This window comes from Harpia harpyja, chromosome 3 (assembly GCF_026419915.1).
Source record: "Harpia harpyja isolate bHarHar1 chromosome 3, bHarHar1 primary haplotype, whole genome shotgun sequence".
Lineage (NCBI taxonomy): Eukaryota > Metazoa > Chordata > Aves > Accipitriformes > Accipitridae > Harpia > Harpia harpyja.
Window position 1 is genome coordinate 51,185,379 of NC_068942.1, and position 15,106 is coordinate 51,200,484.

A 15,106-nucleotide genomic window follows, 5' to 3' on the forward strand; every position below is an offset into this window, starting at 1 on the left:
TCAAAAATACGGCTAATCTGAGATTTCCCAAAAGAAATTCAAATTAGAAGGAGGTGAGCTAGAAAGACAGCAAATGCACATATGCAGATATTTTGATGTCTATTCTAACTGAATTTTATTTCTAAGATGTGAAGGTAGCCCATGCTTTTTATAGAACATAGAACTTTATAACCTTAGAGGAAGTATCTCCTTTCATCGTAAAGCAGTCGTGACCTATTGCAGAGTAAATAGAGTAGGTTTGGGGTTTCCTTTTCAAATCTGCCACTAGCTTACCATACAACTATTAAAAAGTTTTGCAATCTGAATAGACAAATCAGCCTTCTCTGTGAATGGAGGCAGTACTAACCTCCTGTGTAAAGTGCTTTCATGAATACTAACAAGGAGTATTATGTAACACATAGGTATGTTTACTTGAAGCATTAGTTATGTATTTGCCAACTCTGGTGGTTGCATGGGAAATTCTCAGTGAAAATGCTATTGCTTTGAGTGATCCTCTAAATTCTCATATTGAAACCAGCCATAGGATCAAAAATATTTACTATTTCAAAGGAACATTTCTACACCATATCTTACTCTTGATGGATATCACTGGGCTCCATTATGCTTATATAACTTATTTGCATGAGATGACATGCAATTGCATCATCCAGAATGGCACTCAGATAGTACCACCTCCCCACTTGTATTTTTTTAGGTGTGCTGTATATCTTTTTACAGAAGCAAGAAGAGTCCCATTTCCATTGATGCTGTTTGTCTGTTCATTTCTAGCCATATGCATTTCCCATGTCTAAGTACATGCTATTTTCCTCCCTTTGTAACAAATACCGCCATACAGAAATAACTCCAACTATAGCTGTTATAAGGGCATTTAACCCACCGTGTTATTTTTCTGAATACACTTCACTCAGTGGCAATAAGGGTGACCTAATTTAAGCCATCAGTGTGCATTTATAAAATATTTGCACAAACCTTAGGTGTTCATGGAGCTATTGGCAAAGGTCATCATGCAAAGTGATGATGAAATGAAAGCATATTGCTGTATATCAGTCTCATAAGAAAAAAAAAATTAAATAATCCATCTATGATATTCTTATATCTATTTTTGTTGGGTTTTTTCTACAAGTAAGCTAAGAGTTAAAAATGTTGTTTCTCTTCTGTTTACAACCCAAGATTCCCAATTCTAACTTAAATTAATGATTCATATACAAATTCATTTACACTTTTTTCTACTACAGTAAGTACTAGTTTAAGTTTGAATCATGCGCTTGAATGTTTCAGTTATAATTCAAGACTAGTGGGTATGAAATATGCTTGCGTTGGTGAATTTCAGCAGAAGTATCTCTAGGAATGCTTTATATGCAAAGCAGAGATATTAATTTTATCATACTAACTTTGCCACATTATGTATTAAAATAAAATAACATTCTGGGTCGGAGTATCTACAACAGGAAGATGTCAAATGTTTTCTTAAAACTTGTATTTCAATGGATATTAGTCATTTAAATATATTGTCATAGTGATGGTTCTGTGCTGCATAGAAAGAAAATTGCAGTGCAAAATTTTCTTTTAGTGGATGTTCACTCAGCTAATTCACAAGCTTGATTTGGTTTGGTTTAGTTTTAAGGGAAAAAGTAAAAATTACTTTCATTTCCTCCTGGAGAATCTGGAAATGGTTTTAAGTTGAAAGAACATCAGGAAGATAGCAAAATGCTGAAACTATAAGATCACTTTGCCTTTTTGCAAATGCTGGATTTCTTTCATGCTTTTTCTTACAGGTTGTAACATTTTTAAATTTCACATGAAACCAAATCTATCATCTTTTCACGTTCAACAATTTCATTGGATTGAACAAGGTATGAAAAACTGGACCTCAGATGACAAATTCAAACCTGGACACCAATAAGCTCACCTTCTGAGTCATAGCTTACTTCTAAGTGTATAATGAGGAAAAGTTCAGAGAGAGCATAGGTGGATGACCTCAACAGAGGATATGTTTCAAATCATCTCCTGCACAGACTTAGCCAATTTTCCCTGACCTCTAGCAAGATGCCTCCTGAAACTGGAGTTTAGAGCCCCTGATCTGTTTCCTGCGTTTACCCTGGATCCTGAAATCTTTACCAGGTAGCTGAAAATAGTTTTGACCTTGTGTCTTTGGTTAAGGCTTTTCTAGCTCTCCTTTAAAAACCACAGAATCTGCCACTCTGGTTGACTCATAGTCATTTTATGGGAAAGTTTTTAAAATATGTTTGGTTTGCTTGTTTCTTGTGGGTCCAAATTTTGTTGCCAATTTCATATGTCACTCACTTCCAAGCATCAAAATTGAAGTTAACATCTGGCTAAATATTTCCAAAAGCGGTAATGAGAGTCGGTCATGATATTCTTCTCAAGGACAATATAATGAGTATAATACACCAAAACTGATCTAATACACATAGTTTAAATTACTAAATATATGTATTAACAGAAGATAGAAATAAATGTCACTACACGCATTACATCAGAAGTATTCTACTACTTTTATCTGCACCTATGCTGTGCATTGCCACTAAGAACCTTTTGAAGCCAAAATCCCTCATTGGCCATAACATCCAATCTTTGATGCACATGTGAAGGTATGAAGAGAGGAACCTAAATACATAGTTTTGGCTAGATTTTGCAATACATTCTTGTGTGCACCTTCAGGTAATTTGTATGACTTTATCATGGGGAAATTACTACCAGAAGAAGTCTTAAAACCAGCAAAATATATTCCAAAAAGCAATATGGTGTCACTACTCCACCCAATTATTCCTCATTGTTTCCATAGCCTTACACTGAAACACACTTTCTCAGTCACGATCCTACAGGTGTGTCCAGCCCTGCTATTTGCTGTCCTGGCCATGATATCACATACACATCAGAAGCCCCCTGATTAACTGAAGAATCCTTCAGAAGATTCACTTTAAAAAACCAGCATGCATAGCTGATACCAATGTCACAGCCTCTAGCCACTTATAAATTCTCAATTCCATCATGGCCGTCTCCAGCCAAATTTCACCTTCTCTTTTCCCCATGCTGTGGAAATCAATCAGATGCAATGATATCATTGCTCCAGCGGTGCAAAATAATGCCCTTCCTAGTCCAAGCCACACAACCTGTACAATTCCTGGGCAAGTGATAATATGAAGAGAGATCAGAAACACAACTCAGAATTGTTTGAGTTCTCTTGGGATCATATTTATAGGCTCTTTTTCTCCTTTCTTTTCCCTGAAAGAAGAAAATAAAGTGTCTTTTTTTGAAAAGAGGTTGGCCCATTTTGTTCTGTCTGTTTCACTTGCCCCAGTCTCTGAGCCAGGAAGAGTGAGTTATTACCTTCTTTGATGAGACTGTCTGCCATGTAGGTCCATACGCTCTTAGAGGGGTAGCAGAAAATTCTGGGAGTGTCTGTGATTGACTCCAGCTTGAGACTTGTTCCTTGTTCTTATAGAGTATTTTCAGGGTCTGGCAGTCTAGGCTTTCTTCCCATTAAGTTTTGGATTATCCCATGGTCATTTAGGAGGGAGATACCACCCTGCCTAAGTATAGGTTTCCTTCCCCTGTACAATTCTCTATTGTAATTTTGCTCCTCTTTCTTTGTAATCAACAACAAAGTACTGGTTTCAAAGGGAGAAGGATGTTCATGTTGAAGCTATCCATGAAAGGCTATTCATCTTGAGGTAATTATTGAAACATTAAGTATTCTACAAATGCAGTGGGGGAGGTTAAATTATCTATATTCAGAGAGTTATATATTTATAAGTGAATACCAAATCACACACAGTATTTCTGAAGAGCACTCAAAAGTCTATTTAGATAAAGCCCTCTTTTCTCATTAATGCTATCTGTTTCAAATTACTGGATTATTTCGTAATGAATTATAGCAAAATCCAGGGGAATGTTTTCTCTAAATATTTTACATAATTATTTTAATTTATATTGGGTTTTATGTTGTCAACCAGTGTGTTGCAGCTTCTTATGATATTACACATGAGAAGCACATGACCATAAAAACAGCAAATAAGAGCTTATGGAGGATATGCTGTGTTTCATAAGTGTATTCAAACTTTAGAATGCATAATACTTTAACTGTCATATGATAACAATCTCATAGACTGAAGCGCCCCAAAAGTTGAAAATTGCTTCAAGCATTTTATTCACATTCCTAGTGCATAAAAATATTTCTTTTGACCAAGGAAATAGGCATAGAAAATAAGGACTCCAAATCTGCAGATTTGCTGCGTGTGCATTCTGTTTTATGAAGATATGGAAAAATGTTGGCACCAAAACCATCTGTGGGATACTCTGCTTGTCAGTAGTCACTAGCTGATTGTCAAATTGTTGGTTAATCTTTTCTGAACTCAGTGGTTCAGGTGATTTTTAAACAGTTTAATCATGCATTCATCCAGCCCATGCTTCCTCAGCTTGAGGGAATAGAAATGGGAGACTGCATGAAAAACCCTTATAAAAGGACTTTTCAAGGTACATTATATTGACTGTTTTCCACTTTTCATCAAAATCAGTGATTTCAACATCGAGGGCAATCAGGTTGGTCAAGTTTGATCTAACTTTGGTAAATTCATTTCTTTCTGATTCTTTCTTGTCTGTAGCATGTTTGGAAATGGTGGAGTACATATTCTACAATTTTTCCTGAGACTGAACCCCTGGATCTCTGGATCTTCCTTTTTGCATTTAAGGAGGATGGGTATAATGTTCACTTTTTTAATGTTAGCTTTAGCTGGCTAATGTTAGCCAGCCAGTTAGGCTGGCTAACCCTACTAGGATTTATATTAGGAAATTCTCATCAACACAGCACAGATCCTGGTTTGCTTACACTATACTGTGTTGACTTGGTAGATATCTATACTGTGTTGACTTGGTAGATATCTGGATGATTGAAATCTCCCATACAGATGAGGCTTTCCACAAACAAACAGCAGAAGTCCTTTGGTTGCCAGCCTTCATCCTCTGCATCCTGTTGAGAAGGTGGTTGGTAACAAACAATCCCCACAACAATGCCAGTGTTCTTTACTCTCTTAGCAATGATCCAGATAGTTTTAACAGCCATGTCTCTGGCTTTATACTGGAGCTCTGTGTAGTCAAAAAGGTACTTACACAGAACATAAATACCTCTTAAATAGTGAAACCAGATTTTTTCAGTCCCTTCATTTCATCCTCAAGTAACATTACCTACAGAATTGTCTATATGAATCAGCACTATGAATTGGATTACTGTAACATTATATGCCTTCCCATTATATTCTAAGGCCAGTATTTTGTTTTGTTTGGTTATGTGAGAGATGTTTGAAAGATTAGGTATATGTATACATAAATGCCTAGAACAATGGCAAAAAACAATTGGCGTTTGATCCCTTTCATTTGTTTAGGAGGCTCCAGGTAGGACTGAACAGATGGTAGCTTAAACATTGAAAGATGGAAATGTATTGGAGGGAATTAGTTGACTGTGATGTCAGTTCACTAAGAAAATTTTGACAAACTAGATTTTTTTTTTCCTGAGGGTAAAGTGAAAGTCACTGGTTCAGAGGAAGAGCTAATGGAATTTTTAGACATTTCCATAACACCACATTTACAGAGAGATGGCATCTTCAAGTTTACTTATTAAAACCTTTTTTCTCTTTTAGGACTGAGGTAACTGCAGGCAACTGTTCTCTGAAATAGAATGATATTCTGAGTTATCTGGCAAAGCGACATCAAGAAATGTTTCCTAGACATATTGTCTGATATTATTATAATTATTTATCCATGTAAACTTACACAATTTGTTTATCAAGCATTTAAGTAGAAGTAGTATTAGTGTAGTCAACAACTACAAACAAATGGATAAACACTTTCATGCACTCTACTTGCATGGAATCATAGACTCACAGAATAATTTAGGCTGGGAGGGACCTCAGGTCTTCTGGTCCAACCCCCAACTCAGAGCAGGTCAGAAGTGGATCACGTTGTTCAGGGCATTGCCCAGTTGATTTTTTAATATCTCTAGCAACAGGATACTTGTTCCAACTTCTGACTACTTTCATCCTCATTTTTTTTTTCCTGATATTTGGTTAGAAGTTTACTGAGGAAGTTTACTTCCATAAATCCAGAACTTTATTAGTATAGCTTTATGTTCTTCTGAACTGAAAAAGGTGAAATGCTTGCCTGGAGTAGTACCATTGCAGTCTGGATGACCAAGTCATTTTTATACTGCTACATATGGCCTCCTAGATTCACAGATGTTAGAATCATAGGGGAAAAAAAAAAAAACCATGCATGCGGTTGTCTCACAGTTTGAGAGACTAATACACATGTGCAGATGATGTGAGTCTTCTCTGCTTATGGTCCAATTGAGCTCAACAAATATGTTCAAGTAATATAGCATAGCTAACCCTACACATATTGCTTAGGGACAATGGGAAGGCATTTCACTTTATTGTATCACCAGCTGTAGACAAAGCCTTGTCATTTCTGTCTGTCACACATTTTCTTTGCCATTTTTGAAATCACACTTTAGTTTCATCTCCATCTGGGGCAGGAGCAGGAGTGTTGTAATATCGCAAGAAAAACTGCTTTTTCTGGTATTTTTAGCTTGATTGGATGATGAGAGCTCTGAAAATGACACCACATAGGCTGGTCTTTTGATGGTTATAGAGAAAGTTTGCAGATGCAATAGACTGACCAACTGCACAGCAAAAAGAAGCTTAGGATGTCAAGTACTACATTAGCACAGCTCATATGGGAAATGACATTTTTCTAACAGAGATAGATATGCCCTGCATGCTGCAGCCAAATAAGGATTCTTCAGATCTGTTCTTTGGCTTTTTGAATATGTATTCATCAATTTTATACATGTCATTAGCACATTTTGTGGAAAACAGGAGAAATGGTAAATCAAATTATTCCCCAACATACAAATGTAAATTAAGAGTTTGGCTTTGTATATGAAACTCAGTAGTTAAACAACTTATACAAAATTAATGGCAGTTAATTGTTCAATGTTAATTATGCTGAATTAGATTATGCTTAGAACAGGCTAACAGTAGAAGTAAGAAATTATTTTACTTTTATTAAGTATTAAGCAGCAACCCTATAATTATAATTGACCATTTGAGCTTTTGATAATTTGCCAAATTTACCTGTCCCTTCATCAGCATAGAAATGGAGGCAGTAAAGCAGTTTCTCCTATTCTTTAACATGGGCACTGTTATTTATCAGTAAAGTCAAGAACTGAATGACAGTGATCTCAAGATATAGTTGCTGATTGTAATAGAAATGAACAAACATTCAGTTATGCAGAGATTTGCTAGGTTCCTGCAATGAATCTGCTGGACTTCTTAGTCCCTATCTAAGCTCTGCTGACAGTGTCTTGAATTGGTTTCTTTTGTTGGACCTCTCTCTTGCTCTACCAGAGAACAGTAACTGCACATTGAAGAATAAGTTAGCATCTCTTGTAACATGTAAGATATGATTTGATTATTTTATTTTATTTAAAATTATGAGTTTAATGAAAATTAAAAGTACTGTCTCAGAAAAGTAGTAATTGGACAGTGGAATAACAATACAGAGAACTGAAAACCAATAAAATTATGTTCTGCAATATTTTCAAATACTTATGAAAAAATCTTCTTTTAACTCATTTATACAAAGTATTCAAATTAAAATATAATGACACGGTACTGTCTTTACCAAAGCCATGTGTTGTTTAGGAGTCTAACAGAAGCATACCTCAATCTTTGCATGAGTTCTAACACATCTAACAATTTCGACCAGATCCCATGACAAAGCTCTAAACACAAAGCTTTCTATATTATTCCTAACCAAAGAAAACAGTAATTAAATAAGCAATATTTGCAAAGTATTAGTGATATTCAAAAGTCATATGGACATGGTCCTGGGCAGCCTGCTCTAGCTGACTCTGCTTTATCAATCAGGTGCGTTGGACAAGATGACCTCCAAAGGTTCCTTCCAACCTACACCATTCTGTGATTCTCTGATGTTTTCCAGGATAAAATATCTGAAAAACTACTCCCTATTTTCCTTCATTCTAGGATTTAGAGCTACTGTCTAGTCCATGGTTTGTGTCTGAAATGACAGTGTTGTAAAACCATTTCAACCTTCCCTATTGTGGATGGACATATTTTTGTAAGATGTTGTCAAACCAGATTGCCAAATATTTTTTTTTCTTTTCCTTTTTACCATATCCTGTCTCTTTCAACACATCCCTAGAGATTCCTAGGGATCCTGACTTTCATTCTCTGCAGACAAGTGTTTGCTAAACCACATCTCGAATTTCATTGGTGTACTTCTGAACTTGGCAGTGCTAAACATAACTGCATCAAAACATTCACATGAGCAGACTAATACTAATTAATAAGACAAGTCAAACCCAGAGACGTGTGAACTTCTGCGTCATCTAGAAACCTGATTCGAACTGCATGTCAAAGCTCCAATTCATTCCATCTCTTTTTAAACAAAGTATCCAATCTAAGTTAGGTCCCTCCTTACATTTATCATCAGTTAATAGAGAAAGGAGGCAGATCAGGAAGAGTTAGTTTTGAAGGAATGTTTTATTCCATTGACTGTCCAGGAAGTCTAGGATGATTAGGCCACTAATTTAAGCACCTTGGTGATGTGGAATGAATCTGGATATATGTGCTAATTGTCCAAAGTGATGGAGAGTACGCACCTGCAACATCAGGAACCTGAGCAGAGCTCATCCCTTAAAAAACACAAGCAAACATAAACCAGCTATCACTCAGCTCTTGAATAAAAAGGCAGCAATTACAACACTGTTCCAACTAGTGAAAGCCTCAGTCTGAGGGACTGCAACCTCACGTCTTTCATCTCATTAGATTATAGAGTAATTTAGGGGTTAGGGCAAACCTCGTTCCTTCTGAAGAAGCTCACTCATGTCCAGTTGTGTCCTCTCATGTCCACTTGTCTCCAGAGAGGAAATCTGAGTTCTATTTATGTGATTTGTAAATATTTCTTTCAGTGATAGCCTCTTGTTAAATGCATAAAAAGCCATTGTCGGAAGGAACACAAATCAGTGTCCTCACCTAAATAAGGTGATTTGGAACATGATATCAACAAACAAACAACTTTGCCCTGCTGACATTTTACAGAATTTAGATGTATGGTCATATTTAGAAATAATACGGGAACCCAAAGAGGTAACTCTGGGACATTTCAGAAACCAAGGCAACTTGGTTTTGCGCTCTCTCTCTCTTTTTAGCCACTACTATCTCTGTTTACCCTAGTATTTCTCTTCCAGATAGCTGCCACTAGAAGGGCTTCAGAACATTTCTCCCAATATGATGGTTCCCTTCTTTTACTAGAGCTCTAGGACCATAGATAGCATACAGTGACATATGTGGAAGCCTGATATTGACATCTAGGCATCCATTCAATGCCAACTGACAGCAGAATAATATTAAATATGACTATTTTCCAACATTAAATTTAAGCAATAAATAACTTTTCTGTAAAACTTCCTACCTTCAGATCACAAAGACGTCTATAAAAGGAGTTTTGTCAATAGTCATATTTTACAAATGTAAAAACTGATAAATAGAAAACCAAAGAGGCTTGCTTGAGATGATGCCCAAATTTACTGTCTTTTCTGGAAAGGAAGAAAACAGATTTCTAAGAATTGTGCTCCTTTGAAGAAGATTTTGCTTATGTCAGAGTCAGATTCTTTAGCTCCTGAATATAAAGACACTTAAAACAGAAATGTAAAAGTAAGACAGAAGAACAACAGTGATAAAGGAATTCTGATGAATTCTATCAAAGTGATATGGAAAGAGTGCAAATGTTTCAGTTTCACAGTTTAGTCTCATTCTGCAGCTTTAGAATCAAAGGGAAGACTTTTTTATCAAAGAAAAGAAAATTATCTTGAACAGAAAAACATTAAATGCAATGTTTACTGTATTAGAAAAAAAATTTACAGCTATAAAGTAGAGTTATATTCAAGTATTGTCACTGTTTCTTTTAAGATAAATACCTTCCTAGCTTTTATTGCAAGAGATAGAAAGGGAAGTTTTACCAACGCAACAATTAAATTATAATTAACATTTCCTGAGATGGTGAATAGGATGTGCCCCTCTGGGCAGTCTAAATCTATTGATGAGATCAATGACTCATGGAGCAGAAGTGCTTTGGCTCTATTTCATATTGGACAGGAATGCAATTATTTCCTTTTTTTCTTGTGTAGTCATCAAGATACTGTTGGCATAGGAGAAACTGAAACCTGTTGTTGCACAGCATTAAGTACTTACAAATAATTTTATTGTTATACTTTTAATTTTTTTAATTAAATGATTTATAAACTCATTTGGGAATGACTTATGTCTCTTGATAACTAAATTGTAAGATACAGAAAACCAAATAATTACTGAATTTTAATAAACTTAGCTTCTACTGTTGCTTAGCTTTATTTTCTCATGCCATGTTAAATCTTTTCTTCAGAGTTAATATAATTTGAGTAGTACATGAAAAAACAGTGCCTTAAATTCGCTTTTCTCAAAGACTGAGTTTGAAATATCCTGCCTACCATTCAGGACATTTTTACCTATCACTGTAGTATATGACAACTTTCTATATGGAATTAATGTCACTAGTGAAGTATTTTCTGAACTTGTAGGAGTAGTTGGCATGTTTCCTTTTTCAAGAAGATAAAGACTTTTCAAGATGAAGACTTGCCCAGCAGAGGAAGAAAAAATTCCAGAATGTAAAAAAGAAGACATTTTTTAAAACTGTGTATGGTGATCCAGATTTAAATATTATCTATCAGACAATATCCCAAGATATCTGATAGGTCTAACAAATGTCTTCTCTAGGTGGTGGAAAAAGCATGTCATTTATTTTCAAAAGTTTTCCCCCTATTTGCTAAGCATTATTTGTCTTACTTAGTTTCAGAACCTGAAATAAATACAAAATTAAATTTCTTGTAATGTTATCTAACAGTAGCTGCAGTTCTAGTTAGTAGAAAAACTCTTTCACACCAATAGTAAATGGCATGGTTTAAAGACATTGCCTATCAAAGATGAACTTTGATGATGTGTGTTTGTACTTTGTTAAGAAGAGAAAGCTTACACAAAAGTGATGAAAATAAATGTTTAAGTAAAAAAAAAAAACAAAACAAAACAAAAAACCATTCAAAATTGCCACTGTTTTCTAAGTCAGTGAAAGATTTGCTATAATTCTAAATAATTCTATTTGCCTTAAACTCAAGCTGATGGCAGCATCTTTAAATAGATGTCTCCTTTGTAAGCCGTATCAGTGCTGACAAAGGCTAGAGGGTTCAAATATTGGCAGCTTTCCACTAAACAATGAAATAAAGACACAATTTTGTCCTTAAATTAATATAAGAAGGTTGTTAGCATACAACAATATAGAAGCACATAAATTATAATCATAATATGCTGAAGAACAGTTCATAGCTACTCTATAATTAGCTCTTTGTTTGTCTTTACTGGTTTTGGATGATATCTTTAAGATTTTTATATATAAAACCTCTTTCAAGATAGACTGCAGTATGTAAAAAACTTTACCATTTTATAAAAGCTGAATTTAATATTAAAACAAGTATTTGAAAGTCACTGCATCAATAAGCAATAATGTGGTTATCCAAAATAATTATCAGAATAACTACTTATCACCTTGCAAACCACACAGTGAAAACTATAGGAGGGTACAGAGTGCGACCCCTAAGATTCAACAAACATGGTTACTTATAATTCATAAAACTAATAGAGTTATCTAAAATCCATTCTCAAAAGCAAATGAACAATGACAGATATTATTATTTACTCTCATCTTTAGTACTTTTAAAAGCTCGTAACTCTCTTTTTTTGCTAATTTCATTCTCAGAAAAGTATTCTTAGAGACGTATCCCAGGAAGGAATTCCCCATAATTTTCAAATAGCAAGAAGCTTTTTTCTGCAAAATGATTGGGTTAAAAAAATTGGAAGAAAAACACAATTTCTCAGAATTTATCAGTGTTTTAGAAACTATGGTGAACTACTTCATGGTTTTATGACACTTTTAGTCAACCGACCTGTGTTTAGATTTGATGAATAATGCCAGATAGCTGCCATGTTTATGCAAGATGTAAGGTCCTCTTTTTATGCACTCAAATTTAAAGAAGTGATCAGCTTTGCCAGACAGGGAAGAGACATAAATGTCAGGCATTATTACTTCCAGATCTTGTCGTTACATCTCATTCTGTTTTCAAAAAAAAAGTAAAAATCACAAATCTGATCTGTAACATGGTAGAGATTGTGCTGGTTTTGGCTGGGACAGACTTAATTTTCTTCATAGTAGCTAGTATAGGGCTATGTTTTGGATTTGTGCTGAAAACAGTGTTGATAACACAGGGATGTTTTCTTACTGCTGAGCAGTGCTTACCCAGAGCCAAGGCCTTTTCTGCTCCTCACCCCACCCCACCAGCGAGGAGGCTGGGCGTGCACGAGGAGTTGGGAGGGGACACAGCCGGGACAGCTGGCCCCAACTGACCCAAGGGGTATTCCAGACCATATGATATCTTGTTCAGTATATAAAGCTGGGGGAAGAAGAAGGAAGGGAGTGATGACGTTTGTCTTCCCAAGTAACCGTTATATGTGATGGAGCCCTGCTTTCCTGGAGATGGCTGCACATCTGCCTGCCCATGGGAAGTGGTGAATGGATTCCTTGTTTTGCTTTGCTTTGTGCGTGGCTTTTGCTTTACCTATTAAACTGTCTTTATCTCAACCCATGAGCTTTCTCACTTTTACCATTCCGATTCTCTCCCCCATCCCATTGGACAGGAGTGAACGAGTGGCTGTGTGGTGCTTAGTTGCCAGCTTTAGTTAAACCACAACAGGTAATAATTTTCATGAAGTTTAACATAGCTTTAATCAGCCTGGAACTGCAAAGAGCTTTTCTTCCTTTCTTATTCTTAGGCTATATGAGAGTCATGCAGCTGCTAATCCTTTGCAGTCTCCAGTGCTGTTATCTTGTCACAGCCTCTAAAAAGTGAATGAGCAAAAAATGAGAGCTAAAACATATAAAAGTTTAAAAAACAGGTCAGTGAAATTTTACTCAATAACATAAAATAAAGGCTAGTCAGAGAAACAGAGACAGGATCTAGTTTCTGGAGAAAGAAAAGAAGTATATTTTTAAAATCTTTTAAATCAAAATGTGACTTAAATTTTTACTCTGACAGGTCCAGACAGCCAAAACAGATTGCCAGCTTCATAATAAAATAGCATATGAAAAGACATACCATGATTAAAAGTATAATCAAGAGTGAATGACATATACACGCTATAAACTGCATTGTGGTGGACGGACAGCAGTTCAACTGCAAACTTATTAAAAACTACTAGGAAATTCTAGAGTGTCTCTCATATCAAATTTTAGATTACTTCACTACAGGTTTTTTATGTGCTTTTATGTTTTATCTTTCATGCTCAGTTGGTAAAAATACAGCACTATATTCTTTTAGCAGTATACTATTAGCTGGCATCATAAGCATGGACAGTAGAACATGAATTGTTTGCCTTCTTCCCAAGACAAGTGAGGTCAAACAGTGAGTGATGAATAATGTGCACTATCATTTAAATTTTCTGCAGGAATTTATGATCTAGTACCTTGGTAGAATTGCACAGAAAAACCAAAAGCATTAGCTATTACTAATCAAGCCCTAAATAATCAGACTCCGATGGTCTAAACCATTGAATTCTAGCTATTGATTTAGTTGTTGCTCTTATGTCAATAGTCATCTCTGTGCACTATGGATAGCTTTCTTCAACCTTTAGGTTCATTTTAAACCCAGCTTTGTTAGAAAGCATGTTTGTTACAAAAATATATCACCTTTAGCTGTTGAAAATTAAAGAAAATTTTCAGAAATGTTTATGATTTTATTAAGAACTGCAGCTACTGGTTGCTCATAAATTAGTTGGTTTATATTTTCTGATGCTTATATGTGCTATGTACAATACAATTCTCACACTTCCTAAGCTGATAAATGGCTCACAGTATGGTTAATTAACTTTTCAGGTGGGACTAGTTGTGGGTTTTGAGTTGGTAAACTATGAAGAATTCAGAGCAGAATTGAAATAAACTTAGAGAAATAACAAAATGCTATGGGCCTGATAAACTACTTCAGAAATAAGGTTAGGACAGAAGTGAAAAATTGTATGAGGCAAGTGAATTAGTATACAGTTCTGAGAAAGAGTAAGATGCTAGAATGGTCCAATTTGGTTAACTTCATAAAGAAGTTTGGGTTAGAGATTAAATTAGAGATTATAAACATGTGGATTAGATTCTTCTGCTAGAACCGTAGCACAGGGCTTTCTAAAACTGCAGATTTAAGTAATTCATTCCCTTCAAGACTTGTTGACTTCTAGACTGAATGTTTTGACGTTATATCCACTTTCCAATGAGTTGTCAAGCTAATCCTATCTTGTCACATCCTTGCTAAGGTCCCACCAAAGAGCTCTAATATGTATTTTTAATCTCATTTTCCTGGGGTATAGCAGTAAACTACCAAGGTAGAATGAATGGGGAGCAGTAATGACGGGAGGGAAAATACTGACTGAGCAGGGGAGGCCAATAAATGTTTTGCCCAAGAAATATGAGACAGCCATTAGCAGTCTCTAACATTCAGAAATCAAACAGCTGCTTGCAACCACTTAAAATGTTTTCTTCATTCTCCAGGAAATCAATCATCAATGCAGAAAGTTTTCTTGAAATATGCGGGAAGGTGTTTACATCCTGCAGTCTATAAACCAACCATAAAGTCAAAGATTGATTATTTAGTGTATTCAAGCAGAAAATATAAAAAACTTCACTTGGCAAGAGAACTCAGCTGTGATTATGGAGGCCTTGGCAGCTTTGAGCAGAGGTCTTTTTCTGTTATTCTGCTTCTAGAAGGACTTTTGTAGTGACAGGTCAGATGGTCACAGGCATTGAGAGTCTGTGTATAACCACTGTGTCCCAAAAGCATTTAGGGGTTTTTTTGGTGTATTGAGACAAGATGTAACTTCCAAGTGACACTTGTCTGTAATTATTTTGTCAGGCACTCCCATTCTAGCTGAAAAGAAGCCAT